Below are 27988 nucleotides of genomic sequence, written 5' to 3'. Positions count from 1 at the left end.
GAGGGAAAGCTTTGAAGTTGCTGTGTTCTTGCTGCAGTATACCTTGTTAACGTTTTTTTGGGTTCGGCTCATGAAGTACTCTCTTCCGTCACCCTTAGAAGCATCGGATGTAATTAAGCTCAGAAGCAATGGTCCTTTCCAGCTCCTTCCTGTCAGCAGGGTGAAATAGCACATAGGTGGTAGATTTTTTTTTTATTTTTTTATTATTTTTTCTTCGTATTGGGGGAATAGTGGCTGCTGAAATCCAGTTACTCAGGGCTCTGTTACCCACTGAGAACCACAGCTTTGCTAGCATCTGTTCTCTGCTGCTGCATCAAGACCCGGGATGCTTTCAGTTTCTCATTTAATGGGCTGCAGCTTGACCTGTGAGTCTGCTCGGGATGCAGCACTGGGGGCAGATGAGAAGAAGCCCTGCCAGCGGCACTGTGGAAACCCACTATTTTGTCAGAAAGCAGAGCTAAATGGTATGTAATCGCCCCGAGCCATTGCAAAGGGGACTTACAGACATCTCTGTGCTGGACCAATTGTGCGATTTACAAAGTTGTTTTCAACCCCAAATAGATATTTTTCTGCTAAACAGTTCTGCAAGCTTTTATTCAACATGAAACGGAAAGAAGCGAGGACTTTCCCTGTGTGAAGGCACCTGCCAAGGGGATGGCCGGCCCAGTGACCTACCCAGCATTAATGGCAGCGCCACCATCTTCTAGAAGCGTGCAGGGAAAGGTCACGAGAGCCCTGACCCTCCTCTGGCTTAGCAAGGGCAGTTTGGCTGGGATATGAATTTTTAATTTGTGTTCAAACCACTTTCACAGCATCATTGCCTGGAGATAGAAAGCATGCAGCCTTGTTAGAGAGGGTGATAACAGCTACTTTATCTCAAGTGTCTGGACTGCTGCTTTATTTTTTTTTTCCCTTTTCCTTTTAATCTGATATTCTTTGTTCACAACCCAGATGGGGCAGATGCCTTCCAGTTAAGATTGATGTAGCTTATCAGTAGAAGTCTGCCTGCCATTTCATAGGATGCACCCCAACTAAAGTGGGATAAAAGCTGGAGCTTCAGCTTGTCAAAGACAGTGTGAAAGGAAATCTGTTTAAATGTTTATGCATCAGCAAGGCAGCAAGGCCAGCTTTTATTCCCGTGGCATTTCAGTGGCTCTTTGTGATTAGAGATGCCCTGGAGATGCCTCCGTGGTGGAGGAGTGACATGACAGCAATACTTAGCCAAAGCCAGGGCAGCTTTGCACTGGCCAGCATCAGTGTGTGCTTCTGAAATGCTCTCTTTATTTATTTATTGTTTGACTTCTCTTTTAAGATGCATGTTCACCTTTGTTAAAAGCATCCGTAATGCCTGTTCTGGCACTGATTTTTCCTGGCTTATCTGCAGCCAGGTGGCAGCGAGGGCTTGATGCTGCTGGGGCACAAAGGGAATGCATCCAGGGGGCAGTGGTGGCTGTAACGAGCCCCTTTTGGTTTCTTGAAATCCTTGGCGAAGAACTCTGCAGAGAACAGAGACTGCCTCTTCAGCGGGTGTGCAGAGGGAAGAGTTTGTGGTTCGGTGGTGAGGCGGGACCAAGCTGTCCCCAGCCACTCGAAGGAAGATGCAGGACCCTTCACCAGACCAGGTCTGCCACCGTCAGCAACATGCCAGATTGCCGGTGACTTCTTCTAAATCTGTTTTAACACTTGATGAAAATTGCTAAAAATATTTTCCCTTGCTCGTCAGCCGTTGAACTCCTGCCCTCCAGCCCCGTCATTATTCTGTGCAGTTACATCTAATGCGAAATTAGTGCTCTGAGCATTCACGTTGCAGTCTTTCACCTGCGAACAAATATTTTGCATGCTGTGTGGGAAGGCAGATTTGTTCAAAAATATAAATAGTTTGATTTTGTATTATGCATAGACACAAACAGAACATTTGAAAATATTCAAGCAAGGCCTCTGTTGAATGCGCTTTAATATTTCCCTAAGTAGAGGGTCCTTTTGAGATCATGATACTGGACCAGGCTCTTCTTTTAATGTGGCAGGTCTTCTGCACGACACTGGCATGTGAGTTGGTTTCCCCAGGTCTCTGTTTCTCTCTGTAGGTTCAGTGGGGCAATAATTGGCACTGGGTTGGTTCCTAAGTGTTATTTTTAACCCCTGGAGCAAGGACAATCAAGACTTCAGGGCAGCCTCAGATGCTCCAAACCCTTTCCTGATGGGCAGTGTGTTAACGCACCTGATCCAAGTGTGGGAGAGCCCACCACGGTCCTTGAATTGTTGTCTTGGTGCTTTTCTGTCCTTAGTCAGGAAGCTTTTCCTAGTGTGTAACCTGCTTCCCTTTGTGCTGTTTTAAGGCTCTGACATCTTGTGCTATTCTGGACAGTCCAAGAAAATAGTTGATGTCTTTCTCTTGTGGCCCTCTTTATATATTTGGAGACTGTTATGATGCCTCTTTCTAGTCTTTACTCTTTCATTAGATGAATGTGATTTATTTTTATTTTTTTGGTATTTTCCCAGTCTATGCTTTCTCGACCGCTCGTCATTCTTGCTGTCCATGTTGGGACTCTTTCTACAACTTTATTGAAATGCAGCGTCCCGTAGTGTCTTTAGTAGTGCTACATGAAGAAAAAGTTCCCTCTGTGTATCTGGTGAGCACTATGCCTCTCTGTGCATCTGAGTATGATGCTTGCTTTTATTGCAGTGATGTGATGGTGTCCAGTTCTTGTGCCATCCATGATCCTTTGTAATCCTGAGATCCTTTTCATAAAAAAAAAAAAAAAAATCTCTGCAAGCTGGTAGTTATTTCCCCTGTGACTGTCATTGATTGTTCCCGCCTTAGTACTGTTCACCCATCATTCCTGAATTGTCTTTTTCTTTTTCTCTCTCTTTTTTTTTTCTTCCAGACCATTTCTACTACTTACCAAGAACATTTTGAATCCTAATCCTGGCTTCCGAAGTACTTGCAGCCCATCCCAGCCCGGTATCAGCAGCAATTTTAGTAAGCATACTATGTTCCATCATTCCAGTCACTTTTGAAAATAGCGAATTTTGTTGGACCTCGGATGGTCCCTGGGACACCCACGTCCTTCCCTGTGACAGCACGCACTGTGGCAGCATCCCACAATGCTGTGTATGCCCTGAAAGAGGTACAAAAAGAAATGAGACTCCCTGGGACGATGAAATTTGTGTCCCAAAGCAAGAGATTTTATCAGCCCCTTTGAAGTTTTGTAATGAGAAATATGTTTATTTACCATGCCGGTGCCTGAACAATGCGGGTTTTGTGCAGGGCCAGGTGTTTGAAAGAGCAGAAGCCCTGCATTGTTGCAAAATCAGCAAGTTGACTTTCTCCTGTGTATTTGTACATTTTTCTTTTTTTTCGTTTTCCTGCTTTCTCAATGGAAAACGCACCTTCTGTTCACACCCCATAGATGCCCTTTCGTTCAGCAGACACTTGCTAGTTAAAGAGCCTCAGTGTTTCGGGCTGAGGCCCAGGGGGAAGGAAAGCAAACACGGTTTGTTTCATGACTTCACACCGAGGAGGAGGTTGTGAGTGATGGTGGGAGTGTGCTGGACCTGGGGGGCTGCAGCAGGTTTGTGCTGGAGTCAGTGCTCTACGTCCTCTGCTTGGATTTTTGCCCTCTGGCTCAGACGCTGCATTGATGTATCAGTGGACTATGACATAAGTTCATTTTGACGGTGGTGGCGAAGGGTGATATTCCAGGATTTATGAATTTCTATGGGGTCTGACAAATGAAGCTTTATAGACCAAATTTATATTTATAACACAAAGGGACAGAGCCAGATACTGCCTGCGGAGCCCAAAAATATGGTGCACAGCCACTGTTTATGTCCCTGTAGCTGTCAGTGTTTAACAAATATGAAATGGAAACAAAAACGTTGGAGGGAGCCCGAAGGTAATAGGTTGCAAATGAACTCAGACAAGAAGTAGCTTCTTGTTTCTCTGCAAGAGAGGTGCGTAAAGCTAGCTTTTGCTGTTAGCTGCACCTAAATGTGTGTGTTTGTCAGAATAGCCATCAGTTTCAAACTTCATCTCCTCTGTGACATCTGCTGTTTCTGGAAATTCAAGCTGAAACAGGAAAAATGATGTGTGCTTGCCTTTCATCTCTGACTGTGAATGTGGTGGTGAATTAGGATTTCCAGATCCTGTGTCATATGGTCAGAAATACTATTCTCATGCTGCAAAGAGGGAAACTGAGGCACAGAAGACAAGTACTTGCATTAGGCTCATGGAGTGGGCTTGGATGAGAAATGCTGATTTCTCGTCCACTCTTCCATGATCTCAGTGTTTCTCAAAGTTACGAGAACTTGAGAAGAAATGAAGTTCTGTGAACACAGATTCGCAATTTGGTGCTTTCAAGGACTCTAACTACATAAAACTGATTTACTATGGGAGAAAAAGCCTTAAATATCCCTGTAGAGAGGACATAATGTGAATGATTTTGTATTTATTCATTGCATTTCACTGAGTGGATGAAATCTCTCCCGACCGTAATTGAATTATATTTGGATGTGCTATCTAGTACGGTGGTGTTAAAAGCAGGTGCAGAAAAGGGATTTTTTGGAGAGGGGAGAAAAAAGCTTACTGTAGCAGCAAATGATTCTTCCTGCTGTAACAATCCTAATCAGATTAATTATGATTAATTTATCTGTCTGGTTTTATTTATAAAAGCAACATTTCTAAAGAGTTTTGCTTAAAACCTTCGAGACTTTTAGTAATATGTTTGACTTCTTTCACATGGTGCAGTGTATAAATCTGTGTCTGGTTGGGCTTTTAGGGAGAATTATATTGCCTTGAGCATTTAGACCTAGCCATTATTTCTCCATCTCCTCTTACACCTTTTTTTGTCAGTAAATCCATCTCCTGTCACCTTTCCTATATTGCTCATCTGTAGGTGGCCCAGCCACCCTTGTGCTAATGTCTTCCAACAGGTTTATTGTCTTCTTGCAGCTCCTTTTTTCTTTTTGTCTCTTTTTTTTTTTTTTTTGACAGTTGTACCATATCTTCCCTTTGGCAGCAGCCTAGTGCTGCTCCTGACCTTCTGGTAGGACCAAAACTGCCCGTCTTTGTAACATCCTTGCCCCATCTCACACATGGCTTTTTTTTTCCTCTGAAACAATCCTTCTGTAATTTTCCACTTGTGTGCCTCACCAAAACTCAGATCTTTTCTCACTTGCATATGCCACTTACTTTTCCTGTCTCTCTCTCTCTCTTTTTTTTTTTTTCTTAAATGCTTCTTTCTCTTACTGTTTTCCATTTCTGAAAAGCTGTTTGGATTTTCACAAAACCGAACTGTATGGCATTGCATATGTGCTTGCCCATATGTATCTGCTTATTGCAGAAGTGGCAGAACAGTATCGATCAAATGAGGTAATTTTCCATCAGATTCATCCCTCTGTTTTCTTTTCATATTTATTCACTGCTCAGAAGCAAACCTCCTTGGAAAGCCTCAGTCAAAATATTAAGGTGGTTTTGAGTTTTTACAAGCCTGAAAAACCAGAAGGTTTCCTTGTGCTGCGTGGGTGCTCTGACCGTCGCTCTCCCCCTCCATCAGTTGAACCGGAAGGTTTGGTGTCGTGGAGCAGCAGCCGCATGTGCTGATAGAGGCTTCTGCAGAGTCTCTTCCTCATCACTTGCAAGTCTCTTGCAACTCCTGTTTTCCCTTTCATTTTTATTCAGCTTTTCTTTTCGTGCTTGGCTCCACAGTGCCGTGACCCTCTGTTGCTTCTGAGGTATATCCTCTGGGTTTGATCTAGCTGGGATTCAACAGCGTCTTCATTAATGAATTTTCCATCTTTCATGAAAGGGTAAAGAGCACAAGAAGGCACGGAGTGGACACAGCTCGGCCTGTGGGCAAGTATTTGCTTTTGAAAGAGATTTGATGATCCACAGTGTTTCTTGGTAGGCACCGAAGAAAAAGATGCCCCCATGGAGACAGTTCTGTGGGTGGACACGTGTAGGATTTCCCATTTTTTTCCTTTGTAGTATTTTCCATTTTTAACTTTGCCATCACTTTGCTGGTGCAGCGGTGTTCCCAGCTCGGGATGCGTACTCAAGCTTTTGCATCGAGGCCGGGTTTCACGGCAGTGGTGTTTCAAGTCAAGAGGCCACATGGCATCAGAACACATCTGACTGGCTGTCGGAAACCAAGTCCCTTCCCTGAAGTTACGCATAACCTTTTTCTTTTCACTTTTTAGTGGGAAAAAGCAGGTTTATTTCCAAGATCATCTTTGCTTCGTTCCTATACGGTCCCCTCTTTAAGCCCTGGCAACTCGTTGTGTTGGCGGTGAGGTGTTAAGACCAAGCCTGGACTTCCTCCCCTCCTGCTTTCGGTGTCCTCTCAGCTTGGTGGCACGCAGAAGTCCTGGCGCACAGGGCAAAGTGTCCCTGCCCAGCAGCCTGTGTCACTGCTTTGGTGTCATCCTTTACCAAAACAGAGAGGTGATGTTTTTAACAAGGTAACAACACTCTATTTTAAGCCGCTTCTAAAAATAAATTCCCACACAAGCTGGCATTGTGGCAGCAGTGTTTTACAGTTTAATTGAGGCTGTTTTCTTAGGATGATTCATAGAAAGAAGATGAGCTTTACTAGTTTTACCCCGGGGTGAGGCGACGTTGGCGAGTGGTACATGAAGAAGTCTGCACGGCTGCGAGGACTTTTCCGATTAGCTCTATAGTTGTTGGCTTTTCCCCTAGGGCTGAAGTGTCACGTCGAACATTGGACAAGCTCTGTTTGTTGTAGGTGTCTGGTAGCTGATATAACGCTTTCTGTGTGTGCAGAGCATCCTACAGTGCTTCAGAGGGCTGATGCCATTGTCACACTGAATGACAAATAACGGCCACGGGAGGTAATAAGGAAAGAGATGGTTTCTCTGGGAAATAAGGTAGAGATTTAATATTTGTCCCATGCTCAGAGCTGCAGGGAAGAAGTACAAGAGCCAGAGATATTGGGTGAGGTGGAGGAAAGCATTGCAGAAATATCTAGAGAGCAGATGACTCTGCCCTCCCACACTGTCATCAAATATCTCAACATCTTGGGTGGGAGCAGCTTCCTCGCTGTAGCTCCCAGCACGTGGGGCAGGGTCGTTCTCTTTGTAAAATTAAGAAGAATGACTCTTCTCTGTCGAGCTACGTCGTGGCTTCTCCTTGCCCAGCCAACCACGTGAACACCTCACAAAGAAAGCTTTTTGCCTCTTGCTCAAGGCAAAGACGTGTCATCTCCAGGGGTTAGTGCTCCCTTATGGATGATTTAGAGATGAGTGTGAGGCAAGGAGAAAGGGCCAAGAGAATCAAAGGAGCAGGAATGTCTCAAGTCCCCTCAGTAGGCTATTCAAGTGACTGTCAAAAACTGGTTCTCTTGTGTCTGTGAGAGTGGCAGGATCTCAAGTTTGTTGCGTTGAAGTCAAGTGTCTCTGAAACCCCAAGTATCTTAAGTCCACGGTCTCCAGTTTATCAGCTTTGGGAGAGCAATACAAATAATGCCCATGCTGAAGGCAGTGTCATGATCTGCTCTTCCTGTGGATTCGGAGGAGAGCAGCAGCAGGCTCGTCTGTGTCTGGTCCTGATCCAGTGTCAGCAGGTCTCGTGGGCAGTAGGTGACCCAATGGCCATGGGATTGGGACCACAGGTCTGGGGGCTCTGAGGATAAAAGGTAAAGTGCTGCTTCCTATAGGGAATTCCTGTACACATGTGCCGTGGTGATCTGGGATTATGGAAGGTGTAAGATTGCCATTACTCCACTCAAAAACTTGCTCTTGTGCTGCCAGCAATGCATCTGGCACGAACAAGGGATCTCTCTCTGGGCTCCCTGGCTGAAGCCAGATTGTGCTCGTCTCCTTCCCCTCACAAGAACCAGCCAGTGTGTCCTGTGCTTGCTGGTGCACCTCAGCAAAGGGAAATGCAACTTGAAGGAGGCCTGTTTGTACCCGAGGACCCCAGTCATGGCTCAGGGTCACATTGCACCAAACTTGTCCTGGTATCCCTGTGTGCCACGCATGGCCAAAAGGTCCCGGCTGCATGAGATGGGCTCGTCTCTCTGCTAAACAACGAAAAAGCAGGTCACAGAAATCCAAGATTGTGGCTCATGTAGGTAAACCCACAACCGAGCCAGCTCTCCGTGAGGTCAAAGCCCTCAGGGTGTCAGAGGAGTGGGTACTAGTGTGTGAACTTCCAGCTCCTCTCTTTCTCATATGAACTCACCATTCAGAGCCTGACAGTACCTGCAGGCTTCTTGCCACCACACAGAGCTCTAGGAAGCGTTAATCTGCAGCACGTTGCACCAAAGTAGGTGGCGATCCTCTCGCCCTCCTGGAAGAAGTGATAAAGCTACGTCACATCATTCAAAGGAAAGATGGTCGCATGGAAAGCGGTAGGAAAATACCATTGCTTGCATACAGCGTGGTTCTTTGGAATGGAAAGAGAAAAGCTTATCATGATAAAAGGAGGCAAAACAGGACGTCTGGGCTCAGCTCTGATATCTGCTGGTCATGCAACGCTTCTCCAGGATCCTGTGTTTTCAGTTGTAGTGCTGGAATGATAATTTCTATTTCTGTGAGGTTGTCCAGGATTCGCTGGTGTTGCCCTTGGGACCCTGGGACAGGAGAAGCTGCTCAACATGTCCATCAAGCTTTGAACAGGCAGTTGGGATAGGAACAGAGGGCTGAATTGGGCCTAATTCTGATCTTATTTACTGTGCATTTCAGGAATGGCTGCCTCAAAGGCAGCAGTCGCCCCAGTGCAAAAAAAAACAGTTAAAGCAAATCAGAATTGTTATCAAGGCAAAAGCATGCAAAGTAGGACATCAGATGAGGCTGAGCAGAGGAACAGTGTGTTTATGTACAAGCATGAGGCTTTTTAACCTGGTGTTTCCTTCATTTGTCGTCATTTAGAAAATGACAATGGGAGCAAAAATGGAATACCCAGGGAAAATAAAACAAACCGAAACAACTCCAGCCCTCCCCTCAAAACGGCAACCCTTCAGTTGTTGATTAGATCTGCCCAATGCTACAGTGCAGCCCTTTCAGGTCAGTTTGTCCCATGCCTTGCCAGGCAAGGAGATCATCTGCAGAGCACTAATGCTGATGAGTAGGCAAGACGATAAAATCAGTGAAGAAGAGGAAAGAGCCTGATCTCACCTGCACGCGATGAAATTAGGGGTTTTGATTAGCTCCTTGGGATGTGGGGGATGTCAATGGCAAGGTTTGTCCTCTGGTGTTGCTTTGTTTGGGGGTTTAAGCAGCGCTGGGACCGGGGAAGTCCCACTGCTGCCGCCAAAGAGTTAATCACAACATAATCGTCTCATTCTCTTTCGGAGAGGAGTTCTCCGTGGCAGCCCGCAGGGCCGTTGGGTAAGACGCGTGATTGTGTGTTCTGGCAACCGCTTTGCAATGTGAAATAAACACCCTTCCGTATAATAGCCTTCATTGAGCATTGTGCCTGGGAACTCATCGTGACACACGGCAGCCCAGGGCCGGGGAAGCTTCCTCCTTTTGCAGCTCAGCAAAATATTTACACAGTGTCTTCTAGTAAACTGGTTCCTCCGTGCCGCGGGGCGAAGCGGCTCCGGAGCTGGTCTCAGAGCCTGACCCTGCTCCGGGTCCCTCCTAAACCAACGAGCGCAGCTCGGCTCTGCCCAATCTGTCAGCCAGGTGGAACAGCTACCGAACGTGCTTCCCTGTTAGGATTACTTTATGAATTGCTGTAATAGCCCTGCAGATTTATCGTTGCTGTAAGTAACTGGAACATTCAAAACAACAGCCCATGGACCCAGCCCTTGAGCCGTGCACTGGGGAGCTGGGAGGGAACTGCAGGGGCTGATGGCTGCAGCGTGTTCAATTTGGAGTCTCGGGCACTCTGTGCTCTGCAATTATTAAGCCCCGCAGTTGCTTGATTGCAGTATTTAAGAATAACATTTTTAAAACCTTGGTGCTAGAGAAAAAATAATGAGGATTTTGCTGCTGGCGGAGAGCAAGCTGTGGGTGCTGGAATGCCAGCTAGTTTGCAAAGAATAGAAATCTCTTTTTCCCTTTGACCTCCAATACCATAAGGTCTCAATGGCCAGAGAAAATTATTATGGTTTCTGGCTCCTGACCGTTGCTGCTCATCAAAAGCTGTTCCACAGTGTCACAGTCAGCCTCTGCAGACCACAAAACCAGTTACAGCTAGAAAGTTTGTGTTCGATGTATAGAAGGCTGATTGAAAAGAAGCATGTTTCCAAGAATTCTCTATGTTTTGGTTTGCGTAAGGTCTAAAATTTAAAATATGTTTCTCTTACCCCAAATAGATATCAAATAGTAATTGTAGGTGGGGAATTACAACATACACAGCTGGTTTTAGCTGGCCTGCAAAAATCTGTTCTTGGCCTTGTGATAGTCAGGGTATTTCTCACCAAAGAGCAAAACCAGCAGAAAAAAATCTATTTAATCGATGCGGTCTTCGGGCAATGAAGCTAGACAAAGTAAGACTAGAAAAAAGGAACAGAATCTTAGCAGAGAAGTAATCGGTCACTGGAACATCTTAACTGAGAACAGCTTCATCTACAATCATTGGTAGTCTTTAGACCAAGACTGTTTCTGCTTTTTTGTAAGAGATATTGAAGCTCAAAGAAAAATAATAAATTTGATGCAGAAATGTCAGAGAGATTCTCTGGCTTGTGTTAGGCAGGAGTTTAGACTTAATAATTTTTCTTGCTGTCTTCTGGTATTAATATTTGGGGATCTCTGAATACTATGTGAGATCACAGCATCACATTTTGAAAATCAACCTTTTTTTAATCTTTCTGGAAATGCTTGTTCCAAAAACATTAAGGGCCTTGACTGTGATACAATCATTTTCTTAAAATTCTGTGTTTTCTCTATCTAGTTACGAATGTCCCTCTTTCTTGGATGGCTTTTTAAAAAATATTTTTGTTTTTCTCCCCTGGAGCCCTCTTCTTAAACTTCAGGTTTGGTTGTAACAATAACTCTTTACTGCTCCTTCCTACAGCAAAAGTATCTTCCAAACTGACTTTCAAGAAGGAAAAAAAAAAAAAAAAAGCTTCTCTCTTGTCAGCAGCGCAGTCAGATTGCTACTTGTCTGCCCAAGCATCCTCTCCCAGTAACGAAAGCAGGGCCATATTTATGGCTGTCCTCCCCCACGGTCTTGATGCTCATGAATGAACAACAGGAAAAAAAAAAAAAAAACTCAAAGGGGAAAATTTTGCAAGGCAGAGAACCAAGGTCGTAACTTCGGATTCCTCAGAAGAGGGCTCCTACCCAGATGGCAAATGAATTGCTTGGGCTCCTTCATCTTTGGACCCTGTTGGTTTCAGGTGAGCAGGTCTGGTGGGCGGCGGGGCTCCATCAAGCCCGACGGGTGATTCAGCACCTTCCACCCCAGCTTGGGGTAGGCCGTTGGGTTTACACCATTCTTGCAGCACCACCTTCTGGCCCACAGCCCTGCACGATGGACCGGCACCGTCTTGGGCGACGGGCGCATCGAGCTCCTCTTTGATAGCTGCCACCGGGAAGCAGAGGAGCAAACCCCCTGGGTGGCTTGTGGCCAACGAGGAGGTGCCGGGGGAAATCTAAGCAAGCCTTTCTGCAGGGTTTCCGAGCCCTTGGGGTGCTGGTACCACATCCTGCCGCGCGGCACGCCCCGCGGGCCCGGAGCTGCCGCTGCAGGCGAAAGGAAGCTCGCGGCGAGGAGGTCCCGTCTCACACAGCGGTCTGCTGAGCACAGAAAGCAGCTGACGAGAGGAGAAGGTCTAGTAGCCACCTGCCTGCTTCTGTCATGCTGTGGGGGACATTTTTTTTTTTTTTCCCCCTGCTGCTTCTCATTTTCCCACCCCAGCGGTGCAAGAGCTGCTCGTTTCTTTCTACGAGTCGCTCTTGCAAAAGTTGTCGCGTTATCGACCTGCAGCGGGGCTGTTGTAGCTGCAGGCTCGGCTGGGTGTTTCCGACAGTGTCACTCCGTCTATTTAAAGATGTGAACTCTTCCTCCAGACCCGGCCTCGCTGTTCGTTACGTTAACAGGAGATCTCCTTAATGAGATGTGACTGCAGCCGTCTGTGCGGGGGCAAGCAGAAACCTCATCCAACACCTTCTTTTGAACCTGTCCCCCACTGCTTTATACTTGTACTGACATAACTGTCCTGTTCAGCTGCCGAGCAGACAAAAGACTCTGCTATCTGCTGCCTAAAGCCAGTTGCAGCGTCTGCAGAGACAGCAGCCATAAAACAGACCTACACCAGCAACCCAAGGTCTGCTTCGTTCCTGTCAAGGCCTGTAGCTATTCTTTGCTGCCTGCTAATGCTCAGGCATAAAGCAGGAATGCTGGCCTCTTAATAGTGTTGTGTTTTTTTTTTTTTTCCAAGAAAAAAAAAGAAAAACCTTTCCTAAAGAGGCTGGAGGCAATTTCAGACTTGCCTGGTCTGTGTTGTTTGGCGCTTCGAGGGGAAGGCAGAGACAGAAGTCTCGTTGCAACGCTCGGTGCTTCTGTACGGGATAGTTTTAATTGGTGGTCGTCTGTCCATGGGCCCAGCAAAACCAACTTGCTGTGAATACTCGAAGCTGTCTTTATGGACAGGTGGAGGCAGCTGTGGCTAGCTTCCAGGGGCCCTTGAAACCCAGAGTCGCTGATCAGAGGTTTGGTGCTGGGCTTTGTAGGTGAAATTTTGCAAGATGCTGTTGCTGCTCTTGGCAATACTGGGAGAGCCCATCACAAGCCCAGGTGTGAGGATCACAGCATCTGGGGTGTTAGTCCCAGCACCAGCTCCTCTTGGTATTTCTCATGCGGACATGGCACAGCAGGGGGGACAGAGGAAAACCGCCTGAAGATCCATTTTCCAGCAGTCATGGCCTTTGCTTCTAAGCTTTTTTTTTTTTTTAAGCAGCAACTTGATCTAAAGTTTAGATGTGTAGCTCATCATGATCTTTGACCAGAGAATTTCTTGCTTACTTTAAAATAATGAGGGCTTTTTGTGATCTCTTAGCAGCTTAATTGGTAAGAGATTTCATCTTAGGTAAGTTTTTTTTTGAGAATTTCTTCCTCCTGAAGCTTGACATTGCAGAAGGCTTTTTGGATTAATAGCTGAGGCACTCTGGTAATTCCTGGATCTACAATCTCTGCAGGTTTAAGATCAGTTGTCTTAATTTCTTATAAAAAGGTAACCTGCTGGGAAAAAAAAAAAAAAAAACAGGTTGGAATTGTTAATAAAATACCTTGCACATTTTTTGCTTGCCAAAGACATTTCAATTCCTTTAAAAGTATCATCAAATAAACATTTTGAGGCCTAAGTAGTTTCTGCTGAGCCCTGTGCTAAGCAGAAGGAATGTCATCTCAGATTTCCTGGATGACTGTGCACGTGGATGTAGCTACCTTCTTTGTTAGAGATGTTGGAGCAAGCTTCGAAAATATTTATTTGTCTTGAAACCTGTAATATTTGACCTTTGTTTCATTTCCTTAATGCCATTCCAGCTCCAAGCCCTGATAAGCTCAGCTGAGAAGTGCTGAAAGATATTTTAAAGGTGTTTGTGGCCACCAGTGTGAGCTCATTTCTAATTAAACAGAAGCCACACTTTATTTCATTAGAAGCATAGTAATAAACGTACACCTTGATTCTTAATTCGTTAGCTATTGAAAGCAAATTCCGTAAAGTCTGTCAGGATTAGAAAGTGGGGCTTTGTGTCACTGAAGGGCTCTCATTCTCCTGGTCTGCATGAAGAAGTCATTTTGCTTACGGCTCTGGTATGTTAGGATAGTTGATCTGGTGATGTAGCAGGATACACAGGTTCTATAGAAATGGCGCTGGAAAACTAGACTGTGCAGAACATCCCTTTCCCTTTGATTTGGGGTAAGTTATGAAACTTTCCAGCTGCTTTCCACAAAAATGGTGACTCTCACTGTCACCTCTCAACCCGCCGGTTCCACCTGCAGCTGCCTTCATGAGACAGATTTCAGTGGCCAGTTAAATACTAATAAAATTCACAAAAATTGAGTTTCTTCTCCTGAATACCGAGGTGTACTCAGGAAAACACCCAGGCATTTATAATTAACCGCTTTACAGAGATAAGCAGGTGGATGCAGCAAACACAGATCTCATGCATTAGCCCTTCCTTCAGCACGTTCAGGTGGCCCCAAACAAGTAGCATCAAATCCGTTCCTTTTAATGTAAAAAGCAGAAATTTTTGCCTGTCTGCTTGGGAGTAGGGTGAGGTTGGACGTCTGCTGGAGCAGATTCTGCTGGGGAGGCTTTTCCTGCTCACGCTTCCCCCCGGGTCCGCACAGCGCACACAGAGGCTGGAGGAGATGCTGTGGTGGGCTCGTATGGCACCGTGCCCCGCGGCTGCCTCCTGCGGCGTGCTCCTGGAGCGTCGTCTTAAACCTCTGCAGGGACAGAGCTGGGGAAAGTGTAGGGAAGTCCCGTCATTTGAAGCAGCCTGAGGGCTCAGAGCACGGAAACAGCGAGTGAGCCAGGCTTTTTGGTCAGTTTTTCTAACACTGCCATCGATCCTCTTGAACCCGCGACGCAATTCTATGTTAAAAATTGGCTTTTAAAGCTAGGAATACCCATTATATGACACAAGTAGAAGTCTCCAGGTCTTCATTTTGCTTAAGGACCGTTGTTCGTCCCGTGGCATCGCTGTATGCTCAGTCGATTTGTCCCACCAAGGCAGAGAGTAGCTTCTCTTCCAAACCCACCTCAGCCCTCTGGTCGAGCCCAGCAGTCCTTCGGGAGCTGAGGATGCGGGGCGGATACTGGGTCTAGCTGCAGCCCTGGCTCGGAGTTGCGGGGCGGATGGGGAATTTTTGATTGATATTTTATTCTGATAGGATCTGAAAGAATGGAGACTCTGTGGGGTGGAGGAGATCCTGTCTGGGGTGGTGGAAATGTGGAAAATCCGTCTCTGGGCGTTTTCTCATTCCCACAGTGAGCGTTGGTGCTGGAGGCTCCTGAGGAACAGGTTTACAAGGCAAAAACAGGGATAGGTGGACACAGTGCCACTGGGGTCCCTGTGTAAATATTTGCATCCATCTACAAGACGTATCTGTTAATAGGAGGCCAATCACCTGGAAATTAACCCAAACCCATTCTGATTCTCGTTAAATGCCGCTTCGTTTCACTTGTATAAGGTGTATTTCTGTTTGTGCATACAAGGGAATTTCGTGGAGCTTGTGATGACAAGGAAGCAAACACTGTCCAGACTTGATCCTTCTCTTCCTACAAAGCTAACAGCATTCCCTCCAAACTCAGTCATGCTTTTTTCTTCCTTTCCTGTTAAACAAATGTATATCTTGATTCAAAATTATTTCTGCTTTTTGTGACTTGGCTTGGCCTTCGCTGTCAGCGTGAGAGCTCCGGAACGTGACATTTCCCCCTGAACCTCCATGCCGTTGGTGTGCAGAACACCAGGGTCTTCCAGCGGTGACGGGTCTTCGCACCCCTGCGCTCGCGGCAAGTAATTTGGAATGGCTAAAGCATATATGGATGTGTGCGCAGGGCAGCTGCAGTCTATATGTCGTTATTTCCGAGCGAGGTTTGAGCATGTAGCTGGGGAGGAGGAGTTGCACGAGCAGCACCAGCTATTGCTGCTCGTTCTGCGTGCGCTGGGAGATCTGCTTCCATCTTCCGAGCTGCCAACCCAGGGCATCGCAGCAGCTCCACGCTGTCTGAGAAAACGTTTATCTCGAGAAAAGGCTCATTAATTAAACTGACTCTTCCACCAATTCCCCTGCCACCTAACGAAAACAGTGAAGTCTTTATCAAGGCAGGTTTTCGAGATGAGGGTGGCGTTAGGGACAGGCAGGCACTTGCTCTGTGTATGTTACAGGGATTTTTAGTTTTTTTTCACCATTTCTGTTTTGCAACAAAATATAAATGAATTTCAGTGTATGTTCCTAAAGAGTGAAGACTGCTTCTGTAAATAGGAGGTTGCCAGCCTGGTGATAGGATCTGAAGCTCTGTTTTTGCCTGTAGGGAATGAAAGGACCATTTTCTTCTTTTCATTGGGGATAGGAAGAACCCCATTGTCTTTGGTCCTGAATCAGTGGGAGAAGTTTCCTTGTTCAATTATTTCCACTGAAATTCCAGGCTTTTTTTTGTTTGTTTTTTCCCCCCACTGCCTCTTAAACAGAAATCTTTCAGCATCTCTGCTTTGTGCTTGGTTAAATAACGTACAGACTGGCATAATACAGCATGGCGTATTGATGCTGTGTCCAGAAAGGAACATGCTACTTTGGAAGGGCCCTCTCCTGATTTTATTTCTCTTGCCCAGGGGCTATGTGCAGAGGCAGTAATTCTTCCATCTGCATCCTGCTTGTGCATCATCCTTACTCAGAGAATTAATAATGCATTTGGATTTCTGTAGTATCTCCTATCCTTGCTGCATATCAGATCACTTAGGAAGTTGGTTAGCTCAGTGCATCGCTTCCAGCGCTGGAATATTGCGGATGGAGAGCAGGCAGCTGGGCACGCAGCAACCTTGCACAGCATTGCAGGGCAGCGATGAAAGGCAAACCAGCCGCCTGTGGGAACTGCAGGCTGTGGTTGCTCAGAAGGGCCTATGGGATCTTTAATGATCGGTCCTTAGATTTCAATCACAAGATTTCATCAACCTCCAGCCTGGGGCCGCGGGTGGGCAGGGCAGCCTGAACGTGCTCCGCCTGGGTTTCCCCGCAGGCTTCCTAGCGAGGGTACCAACTTCTTCCAGCCCTGCTGAAGCCAGTGAGACCTGGGGAAGTCTGAAGCGATGCACATGTTTCACGGCAGCAGGGAATGCCCGCCTGGCATGCTGTGCTCTGGGGAGGCGAGGGGAAAACAGGAGCTCACTTTCTGCTGGGTGGAGGAGAGCGCTGCTTTCCGCTGGGTCTGAGTCTTGGCGAACTGCAGACCGAGTAGCTCGTCCTGGGTAGCATGGAGGCAGCCTTCTGGATGGCGTGAGGAACGTGTCAGCTCAGATGGAGCTCCTACCAGAGTTATGAAAGCGATAGGAGGACCCTGCAGCGTACGGATGAAATCCTTTGGCTCTGCCCGGCACTCTGCGTGCACGGGGTTGTAACTCAACCCTTTTGCTGGAGGCAGCAGCACGCAACCTTGGCTGGGGCCAAGCATCCAGGGGACCTGGCCGACTGCTGGCCGCTTCCCATCACCGGGGCACGGGGTGGCATCGCTGCCTGGTGGCACGGGCTCAGCGCAGCTGGGGGGGACCTGGCCTGAGAGCTCCGGAGCACACAAAGCCAGCTTCCACCTCTCCAAGCCACTGCCTGGGGACACCCAGTTCCCTTGGGACCACAGGGTACAGGTCAGTTTTCTTGCCCAGGGAGCTGCCAGGCTGCTGTGCTGGAGTACCCGGGGGGGTAGGGGATGAGATAGGTTTGTTCTCTTTTGCACTGTTTTACTGTGTTTGGGTGGTTTCTTTATTTTGGCAGTGAGGGTTGGAATTAAGGACGGAGAGGTCCCTTCCCACAAGCCTCGATATCGCAGTTAATTGGGTAGAAGTGGCTGCTTTCTGCTTTCCTCATGTATGATGAAATTTTCAGGACTTTCCTTCCACTTGCCAGACCCACACCCTGCTCCCCTCCCTCCCATGGGCTGATGGCTTAGCACAGGAGGGCTGCGGGACCAAGCCAGCAACGAGCTGCTCAGCATTGGTCCTGGGTCAGCACAATGTTCCTAAAGCCAAAGCAATGGCAACCCTCATGGCAGTGGTACCTGATCAGCCTGATCCCTCTCTTCTTTGCATGAGCAAAATCTTCTTCTTTTGCATGAGGCAAAAAAAAAAAAAAAAAATGAAGCTGAGAGTGCAACACTTTTTATTTTTTTTTTTAATTTTTTTACTTTTTTTTGGTGGAAACTTTTTGCTGAGCATGTGTTAGTTTTGCTGAAGCTGTAGGGGAATGCTGTGGCGAGCAGAGCAGTCGGTCGTCTCTGTGAGGAGCTCTGGAGATTGTGGCCTGCATGCTTTTGGCTTATTTCAACATTGTGCATGTCGAATGTGATACTCCAGATTTTCCTGGCTGCCTTTCAAACGCCTCTCACCTTTACCAGTGACTGGCACTTAAACTCTGGAAGGATGCAGGCTTTTGTGTGTTCCAAGAGTTTGCTAAAATGCTGTAAATTTGCTTTGTTTTCTCGGAGAGGGAAATGACAAAAACTTAGAGATATTTAATGATTTTATGTGTAAACCGGAAAACACTAAAAGGAAAAAAAAAAACCTCTCCACAAAACAAACAATTGTATATGAGCTAGCCAAAACAAAGTCTGAACATCACAGCTGGGCTGTTAGCATTATATTGCAGAAAGGAACCTGCCACCCGTGGGTGAATTATAGCAGAGGTCCCCCCGTGCCACCCAGAAGGGACGGGAGCTGCTGCATCTGCCAGCTGCAGAGCTCGGCTTGGGCAGGGGCTGCTCCTGCTTGCAGCTCAGTCGCTGCTGCCTTGCTGCCCAGGCCAGAAGCACTCAGAGCACCTTCAAATGCAAACAGCAACCCGTGCAATCGTGTCCATCTGCCCGCAGGGCCCTGGAAGTGCGTGCACAGTGAGGGCGAGGATGGGTGGATGCCTGGGTCCCCAGGGACACCGCCCCGCTGTCTCCAGTTGTTAGATCTGGGTTTGTTGTTGCAACCCCCGAGCTGCTCGCCTTGCAGGCAGGAGGCTGGGGCACAGAGCATCTACACGGCGCTTTTTGCAGCCCGGTCTTGCTATGCCATGAACATGCAGCTGGAAGGAGAATACGCAGCTTTTCAGACCTGATAGGTGTCCAGGGGGCGATAAATTGAGACTCCTGTTTAATCTTGCACAACTGAATTCACTAGGGAAAAACGCAAAATAGGTCAGTGGCAAAAAGGGCATCGGTTTGGGTGTGTGTATGTGGCAGCACTGAAAGAACAGTGAACCAAAAACCGTGAAACCTCTGCAGTTGTTGCTGATTTTGTCAATTAAAGCAATGACTTGCTTGAGCTGTGCGCTGTTGCCTAGTTTGAGGTGTATGTAGATGCACACAGAGGTGCAAATGTATCCAGGAGCGGATGTTTCGCTGGCTCGTTTTGCATAGTCAGCTATGCCTGTGCAAAGAGAGGGAGCCTTATTGTGGGCTTGGCATAGTGTAATTCGGCACAGGGATAAGCAATAATGCAACTCACAGCCACCAGCAACCTCCCCTCGCAGTGAGAGATGCCATTTGCATAGAGACTTTTTTTTTTTTTTGGTAACATTTCTTTCCCTTGTGTGTGTATTCAAAGCAAACTTGGAAGCATTTTGTGATGTCAGCTTGAAAGATGACTTTGTCATTTTAGCGAGGTTATACAATAATCTTGAAGGCTGTTTTAATTTTATTTTGCTGAAGTTTTATTGCATTTTGCTTAATTGCTTCTGTTTTATTGTTAATGAGACAAAAAAACAGTTTGTGTAATAGCTTAGAGAGTAAAATTATCAAGGAGCAGGGATGAAATCTGAATGCTAAAAGTTTCTTTTTATTATTTGCATCGTCTTTAAACTCCTCTGTTTTTGTTTGGCCCTACAAACCTGCTGTGCCCCGGAGGTAGCATCACTGACCCATCTGTGTCCTGCAAGGACATCCTTAGGGCAAACTCCGGACCGTGGCTGCAGGATGGCACGTGGCCCCGCTCTCTCCTGGTCAAGGCAGCGCCTTGCTGCTCCATCACCCCTGCAGTCCTTCATTTCTGGTTGCTTCTGCAATCAGCCACAAGCAGCCCACTCTCATAGTTTTGCCAAGATTCCTCATTTTCCCTGTTGTGGAATGGCTTCAACTCCTGCAGTAACCAACTGCCAGAAAACCAAAGGCTGAGTTAAACGATACAGCTAACAAGCCCATGACACTTGTTGCTTTTTTTTTTTTTCCTTTTTTCTTTTTTCTCTTCTTTAATGAAGCCTGAGGGGAACACTACTCTCAGGAAGCCCACGATCTGCAAAATAAACTGGAAAGGAAATTAGTTATATTAATTCAGCTGGTGAGCATCATGCAAGAAGCTGGGACATGCAGGCTTCTGGCTGGTGTTACCCCTGCTGTGGAGAGCTGTGCAAGGCTGAACAGTTTATTACTAGCTCCAATCTGAAAAGAGCACATTTGCAACCTTTTCACAGAGTTTTCTCTGCAGAGCTTTCTCTGTATCTTTATGAAGCAGAGCTGTATATGAGTTACGTAGTCTGGCATGGGGTCTAAACCATGGGTGGCAAAAATCTGTGCATTTAAAACGCTGGGGAATATTCTGCAAGGAATAGGAATTAGTCTTATTATTACACAGTCATGACTTCCTTGCTGCTGCTGCCTCTTTTGTGTCACTCTGTACTGTAAGCCTCTGTTTTACATAGTGATTAACTGACCAGCTAATTTACATAGCTGCAGGCTTGCCTGCTGGGTAGTCCATTACTTCATTAATTGTTCTCTCGAAATCAATGAGAGAAGAGGTGCTGATTCCAGTCCTTTATGCACTGCACTGCCCAGATGTGTGAGCAGGAGCCAGGACTCCCTTTGTGTCATTGCAGGGTAAAAAGAAATATAAAAACTGTTGGGACGAGCTTGTTTCAATTTTAGTAGTTGATATGGGGTCCATTTTTTATTTTTTATTTTTTTGCGCTGACTGCTAAAATCACTGCTATGTTACTGCAATATTAACTTTGGTTCTCAAATGCAGAAGATGCGCTCTGCCTCCAGCGTGCATTTGCATAGGACTTTACAAGATGTGTGCAGTGAGCCCAGTCTCCTACGCATGCAAAAAGGCAACTTTGTGACCTGGGCTGTAAATGGGCTCCATCTGCCTCGCTGCAGGTCTGCAAACCAACTGCAAGGGTGCAGTGGGCCTGTCTGGGCCCCCTCTGTCCTGGGGGCTGCTCGCAGGTCTTTACAGGCTGGAGCCCCATGCTGTGGGTCACCACTGGGTCCAGTGGCTGGAGGCTGGTCCTGTTCTCGATTTCTTAACCTTTTGGCAGCCTGACCTCCACTAGTGTTCAGTTTTTTGTTCAATCTTTGTTCAGTTTCCCGTAGTGCACTTCCTTCTGCCCCTTCCCATCCCTTGAGCCCACCAGGCAGTGTGAGGAATCGGCTCCTCGGGGCAGGGGGAGCCGGGCAGCGACCAGCTGCAGATACAAAACTTCACCCTCCAGTTCTGGACCAGCAGAGGCTACCGCTTACACCAGTAAATAGACAAAGGCAGGGTCAATATTCTGACCTCAAGGACCAGCGGCATGGGAGGACCTTGCTGTATTTGGGTGTCTAGGCTTTGTGTGCACGCTCTGCAGAAGTGCAAGCTCCATCCTGAAGCTATGTTTTGCTTCTCACATGCTGAAATAATCTGGGACAAGCAATGTATCTGGGTTTTGCTTTCTCTCTCCATTATCCACCGGTCAGTTGGCTTTTGCACAAAGCAAATGAAGAAGTGAGCAGGCAGCGTGCAGCAACTCTTGTGCTCAACAAGACCGTTCAGACATGGATATGTGCATCCATGGGAGAAAGGCAAGGCAGTCTGAGGTGAGGTTCATCGATAAGTCAGGGGGGAGGGTCAAGGGAAACCGTTTTCAGCTGATCTCTACAAAGCTTGCTGGCCAGGAGACCAGGGGCTGTGGTATTGACTAAACCCTTGTTCCCCAGTGATTCACCCTGCAATTATGAGATTGAGCAGAAATCGTAAACTCCATCTGAACTGTAGTTGTCCTTTTCTTTTTTTTCCACTCCTGTGGTTTGAAACTATGTAGAAACGTTTTGGAAAGTTTCTCAATACATGAGTTTAACCATAAGTCTCAGCAGGGGGAACGTATTATCGGAGAAAGGCAATTACTGCTTTAGCTGTATGCAAGACACATTACCTTGGAAAGAATCACCATCTTGCCAATAGCTGGCTTCCCACTCTTGGTTTGGCAGGTTTGGAGCATTCAGTTCACATGAATTTTGAAAGAATCATTACACAGAAGTAGTTTCAAAATATTAGTTCACTAATGACTTTTTTGCACCAATGACTGAGTGAGAAGTGAAAGCAGGAGAGATTTTTACAGTCCTCGGGAGGAGACGTGACGGTGATGCACATAATCCCACTTCACCGTCACCAGCGTTGAATGGCTCTTGAGGGTCATCTTAAAAATTGCAAAAGAACTGGGTTTTCTTGAGTTTTGTATGCAAGAAAACAGGATTAGCTGCATTACGAATGAAAAAAAAAAAAACACCCTTCTGGAGTATGAGTGGTGTATTGGCATTACTTTCCTGTCTGCAGAAACCCAACTTCAAATCCCAGTTGTTCTTAATGATGGAAATGACATTACCGAAATCTCCTGCTCCCAAGCGTGTGTTTGTCTATGGTGCAACGGAGCAGCCTTGAGCTGGTCCAGGCAGCGCACGAGGCTGTGTGCAAGTGCTAGGTCTGCCTTAAAGCTGTACCGAAGGCTGGTGCTGGATGGGGCAGGGCTGAGTGCTGGCCTTTAAGGTAGGGCAAAAACTGTCTTGTCTTCTGCATTTCGTGAGTGTGACCGGGAGAAAGGGAGCTCTCGGCTGGTGTTTCCCATACCTGGGTTCGTGGGGAAGGAAGCCCCCCTCCATGGCCATCTTCTGGTGGTGGTTCTCACCAGGCTGCATGGGGCTTGCTGCTTTTATTTCTTCTAATCTCAGTGGTGCTGTTTCTTGGAATATTTAGCTCTAAAAATATGCAGATTTTGCAATAATTACTAATGTTTTTCTGGGAAAAAAAAAAAAAAAGCTGTTTTAAGTTATGAAAATAAATTAACCATTTGTACATGCCTTGCTGGCAAAATGGGGTAATTTGCAGTGCAGGTGCCGGTGCCCTTGGCTGCCTGGCTTGGCGAGAAGGGGAATTGCTGAAAGCACGGGGATTATAAGCGAAAGTGAACCAACACGGCATTTGATCCTCGACTTGTTAACGAGCAGAGAAAGTCTCCTGGATGTCTTCCCGTCTGTTTCTAGTTATCTGGATAGTTTATCTCCGTGGGTCTCTCCCTTCCCGTAGTATCCGAGGGCCTCGCGGACATGAATGGATGACTCACAACACGTCTGTGAAATGGGGAAGTATCCCTGTTTTAGAAGCGCGGACTAGCGCAGGCCTCCGCTGATATGACTTGCCTGGTTTCGCACAGGAAACGTGCAACTGAAGTGGGAATTGAACCCGAATCACGTGAGTTGAGCGCTGGATTGCCTTCTCCCCTCAGCAGCTCGGCAGATGCTGTGCCTGTGAAACCAGTTTAAAAACCAGGCACGTGGTTCTACCAGAATCCCGTCGGTGGCTGGTCGAGGCTGTAGCTTTAATACATAAAGCTGCTGCTGGGGCAAGGCTGGGTAAGAATGAGGTGGCAAACCCAGAAATCATCCAGCGGCAGGGTTAAAGGGGAGGGGGCTGAGGACGGAGACCAGCCCCCTGAGCAACGTTCCCACTTCACGTGGACACCCTCGTTTTATCCCCAAGGAGCGCAAAGGGAGCGGTCAGTGTTGCTCTGAGCAGCAGAGGATGTATGGATGTGTTTTTTCTTTCTGTCGCTATTTCTATGGGCTGCATACCTGCTTGGAGGAGCCTCAGCTCCTCGCTGCAGCAGGCACCAGAGCGGCGTCCTCCTTTCTGCAGCAAAAGCAGATGTTGGAGATGGGAGAAAAGCGTCGCGTGCTCCAGCCCCCTGAGGAAGAGGAGAGGCAGATTAAAGATCCCCAGAGCTTCTCACCCCCTTCAGCCTGGAAATTGCTCTCATCGTTGGCACGATGCCATTGCTGGCAGCGGTTTGGGGAATTTCTTTCCCGTTAAGACATCAGGGGGTGTCCTGAGGACTCTGTCCACAGCAGGCACCGTGGACGTACACAAGCTGTATGTCCACGAGATTGGCAGGGGACGTTAGGAGCTTCTGCAGGGCCCACCAGCATTAACCCGTTAACTGCTGTCCGTGTCTTTCTGCAGCAGCACCTACGTGCGTCTGCCCTACTTTGCTTGCTTCTGAGCGAGTGTGTCCCCTCTTTCTTCTTGTAGTGTGTCAGCTGCTTGTGGCAGCATTTCTTTTCTGTGATCTGTGGCCCCAAGTGCACCATTGGGACTCACAGGTAGATGAACTGTGGCTTGTGGATGTAGCTGATTGCAGGATGCAAACAGCTCATCCGTCCTGGTTATAAGCGAGCAATATCTGTGTGACTTTGCTGTCTCGGTGCGTGGAGTTCAGCACTGAGTCTGTCCAACTTGTGGCTCTTCAACCATAAAGCACATCTCTGAGCACTTGTCTGAAGGTGGGAGCAGGACCCAAGGCTTGTTCTTCTCTTCACCGTCACACAGAGCTGTAGGGTGAAGGTCCCATTTGTTTCTCCTCTGTCTTTGACTCATGACTGCCGTGCTCTAAAGAAGAAATATTCCATGTGGGTGATGGGGCTGACATGGGACTTGGGCTCCAAGTCCCTAAGGGGCAAGAGAATTGACTCTTACAGATTATCACCGTATGGCTGAGTGCTTCTTGGTGGTTCAGGGGGCACCTCTCCTCTGGTGGATGCTGTGTTCGTAACACGGCATGGGAGCACCAGCTGATTTCAGATACCAATGCTATTTAAGTGGTTTGAGTTGTGGTCTGAGACATGGTTGGATTTGAGGATGCAAAGCCCCACGGAGGTGGAATTTCAGCCCTCTCCCAGCCAAGTGAGTGCTCATTGCGCCATGGTTTGTGGTGGCTGCAGGGTTCACGTGGAGTTTAGGACACTACATCAAACTGGTTTCCACTTTGGACGTGGGATCTGGGAGGAGACAGGGATGTGTTCGGACACTGCAGTGCCACCCATCCGCTGCTTCACTCTTCCTGAACATACACCTTCTGGGAGTCGGGATGGTAAAACTAGGATGCAAAACTGAGTGGTGAAAAGTGACCCTTTTCTCATGGTTGTGGTTGGGCACGCTCCTCAGGGGAGAGGAGGCTGCTTGCCTAAGTGCTTTCTTTCCAAACTTATCCTCATCTAGATGTTTGCATGACCCCATCTGCCTGGATCGTATGGGCACTTTCAGAAGGCCAGGGGTTCCGCAGTGTGGAGAAGAGGGCTGGTAAGGTGGCATGTCGTAGCCAGGATGGGAACTTAGGCTTCCCTCTGTGACATTACGGAGCTGGTGCTGGCATGAGGAGGGGGCAGCAGGGCCTGGGTAGGAGTGCAGCAGCAGTGCCACATTTTCAGGGCAAGGAAGAGGATGGGTCTGTGAACAGCAGCCCCACATAGAGACGTGAATAGCATGGTCAGGTCTGTGGTAGCGGGAAGCCAGAGGTATAAGGAAGGCACAATCCAGAGATGGACATAGCATCATAAAAAGGCAAGACGGCAGCAAACTGGGGCTGAAGGCAGGTTGGAGGATGTGCCAGGAGTGAAGCTCATTTAAAACTTTGGGAATGTTTGACCTAGGGGAATACAAACCATAAAGGGTGTGCTGCAGCAGCCAGTTGTGGACGGAGATGCTGTCTCTGAACATAAAGCCCCCTGAAGCTTTTATAAATTTGTGGCTAAGCTTAAGAGATCTCAAACTGCTTATGAAAATCTTAACCGGGGTTTCTGTGCAATCAGAGTTGTGTTCTGGAATTGCTTTAGTAACCCAAATTTGTTACTACCCATTGTTCCTTCAGCATTTCAGAACTGCTTTGACCATGTAGATGAGGAAGAGTCCGGTTTAGTTTTGTCTGTCCCCCCGCTGCTACTGTGCAAGCCGAGCCGGGGTGGCAGTCGGAGCCCTTGTGCTGCAGAGCAGGTTGTGTAGCGCTGCTGAACCCAGGATTTGGCGACATCGACTCGGAGGAACCACACGTTCTTCCTTTGAATTGAGATGCATGTCTGTGAAGGAAAAGTCCTTTTCCTTGCATGTAAAGTATACTCAGAGCGGGGTCTGTACTCAGACCGTGAGCACACAGTCTGCAGGAGGAGTACCCCGCAGCGATGTGCTTTCTGCCGCCGTGCACCTCGCCTTCCTCTGGGGCGAACTTGCTGAAGGTGAGCGCAGCCACCGAGGGCTTCTCCAGCTGTTGGGGCTGAGTTTGTGTACTGTTCCGGTTACCAAGCAATCCTCCCCATCAGGGCACCTGATGTAAGTCCCGTGTGCTCACTGCTGAGATGGCATTTTAGTATACGAGCATTGTGATTCCAACGTGCTGTTTCTTTTACAGACTGAGTTAAATCGTGGGCAAACGAGAGAGAGACATCATCAGAATTACAGGCTATCAAGTCCACTGTAAGTAATCTCTGTTTTTTTCCCTAGTGAATTATCCTGGATGTGTGCACTGCCCTTTGCAGTGGACTCAGCCTGGAAACACAAGTTGTTTTGCTGTTTGGCTGGTTTCCTTTGCTCTCTCCTTGGTATATAAGAGAAACTTTTGCCTGGCAAGTCCTGCCAATGCTGCAGCAGCATTTTATAGTATTGAGAGTAGTTACAAGAAGCAATGACAGGAGATCTGCTAGTGCTGCCCACTGTTTGCATTGTGAATCTCTCTCTGTTGTAAATAACCAAAAATCTAAGGCAGCATCTGCCCAACATCCAAAGCTGCAGCTGAGATTTCATCGTGAAGACCATGATCTCCAGGCAGCAGAATTGCCCCACTGCCCTCTGGCTTGCCCATAACCTTACCTGCTTTTATAAGGCATTACCTTGCAGGGTTCTGTAAGAACTGAGGAACTCCATGAGCTACTGAAAAAAGGGGATTTGGTTTCCCTCAGCTGAGTCTCTCCAGAGTGATTCATCTATAGTAAAAAATGGGTAAACGCTAAATGTAGCTTTTTTTTTTTTCCACAGACACGACATCTTAGTGGTTACCAGTAAGAAGGGAGCTGTACCGTTCCCTTGTCAGAGCAGAAATAGGACCTTGTATTTTGCTTAGTCCACTCATTTTCACAAGACTTGTAACATTCTAAATATACTTAACGTACGTCAGATATGGTAACTGTTGTTTAAATTTGGAAATGGGCCAAATGACTTAAAAGTTATCACAAAGAGAATGACCAGGCAGATTTTCCAGTAGTACAGCAGCTATTCTGACATAAGCCTGGCATCCTTAAAAACAGGCTAAAATTCAATGTATAGAAGAAAACGTTGCCTGTTATGGTTGGAATGTAACAGAAAGGCAGGGTTTCTGTTGGAAGAGCTTCCCACTAAGCGCATTGGATCTCAATCTGGCTGAGACAGGACCAAACAACAGAGAAAATCCTTCCATCTGCTTGAGTACTGCAAACAGCAGAGTTTTGCCACCAAAAGGGTTTTAAGGAACCACTGTAATGAAACGTTTCAGCGTGCTGGAAACAAGAGGCAAGCAACATAAAGCCAAGCACTGCAGTTTTCCATTTCTCATTTGGAAGGAATGAATTCTGGAGGCCAGCCACAACACAGACGAAGGATTCCTTCAAATGTCTTGTCAGTGACGTTCCCACCTGGAGCTCAGGTGCCAGGTGCAGCCTGCAGCATTTCTCTTCCAGCTTCTGGGTTCCAACCCCAAATCCATCGGCAGAGAGCTTGTTTGGTGTGTGTAGATGTGGTGATAGTCCCAGGACATGGGGTCCGTGTACGGCTTGACACCGGTTGACTCTTCCTCAAACCCCTTAGGAGAACTTCAGGATTTGTTTAGGATCTGGAGAGAGAGTGTGCCCGGACATCTTTACAGGAATTAATTTCAGCCTTGATAAAGTAGCTCAAAATACCAACAAGACTGTCTAAAATAGCATTTATAAGCATTTTATCTCAAGCTTTAGGGTGAAACTCTGATCCAATTCAAACTAGAGGGAATTTTGTCACTGATTTGCTTCATCAGGGTGCCAGTCTTTGTTTCTGTCGATTGCAAACGAAACAGGCATTTCTGTTCATGTTCGCTCCATTGCACTTCAAGTAAAACCTTAAGAAATGGTGTTTGAATGAAATAATAGCTGGAATCCCCCATTTTAGTGCCTGTACTTTGGATTTGGCCAGAGATCTGCAAAGTTAGCAGCTGGAAACCATGTGCCATAAAATCCATGTGACTTGGTTCTTAAGGATTTGTTGACGTTGTGCCAGTGCATGCACTGCCTTG

At 47.1% G+C, this 27988-nt stretch overlaps 1 protein-coding gene across 14 annotated transcripts in view; it reads left to right on the top strand.

The window, feature by feature from the left end:
* Nucleotides 1-27988, top strand: part of HIVEP3 (HIVEP zinc finger 3) — a 303544-nt gene that overhangs the window by 203684 nt on the left and 71872 nt on the right. For 8 of the 14 annotated variants that reach the window (XM_083810197.1, XM_083810203.1, XM_083810209.1 and 5 more), the window contains 2 exons: nt 2886-2980; nt 26102-26166. The gene's annotated coding sequence lies outside the window, so the exon portion shown is untranslated. Of the gene's footprint in view, nt 1-2885; nt 2981-26101; nt 26167-27988 lie in introns of those variants that run through there. The other 6 variants (XM_083810207.1, XM_083810205.1, XM_083810199.1 and 3 more) reach the window with 1 other exon arrangement.

Source organism: Anser anser (assembly GCF_964211835.1).
Source record: "Anser anser genome assembly, chromosome: 24".
NCBI lineage: Eukaryota > Metazoa > Chordata > Aves > Anseriformes > Anatidae > Anser > Anser anser.
Note: the sequence above shows the minus strand (reverse complement) of the source record. Positions and strands in the feature narration are given on the sequence as shown.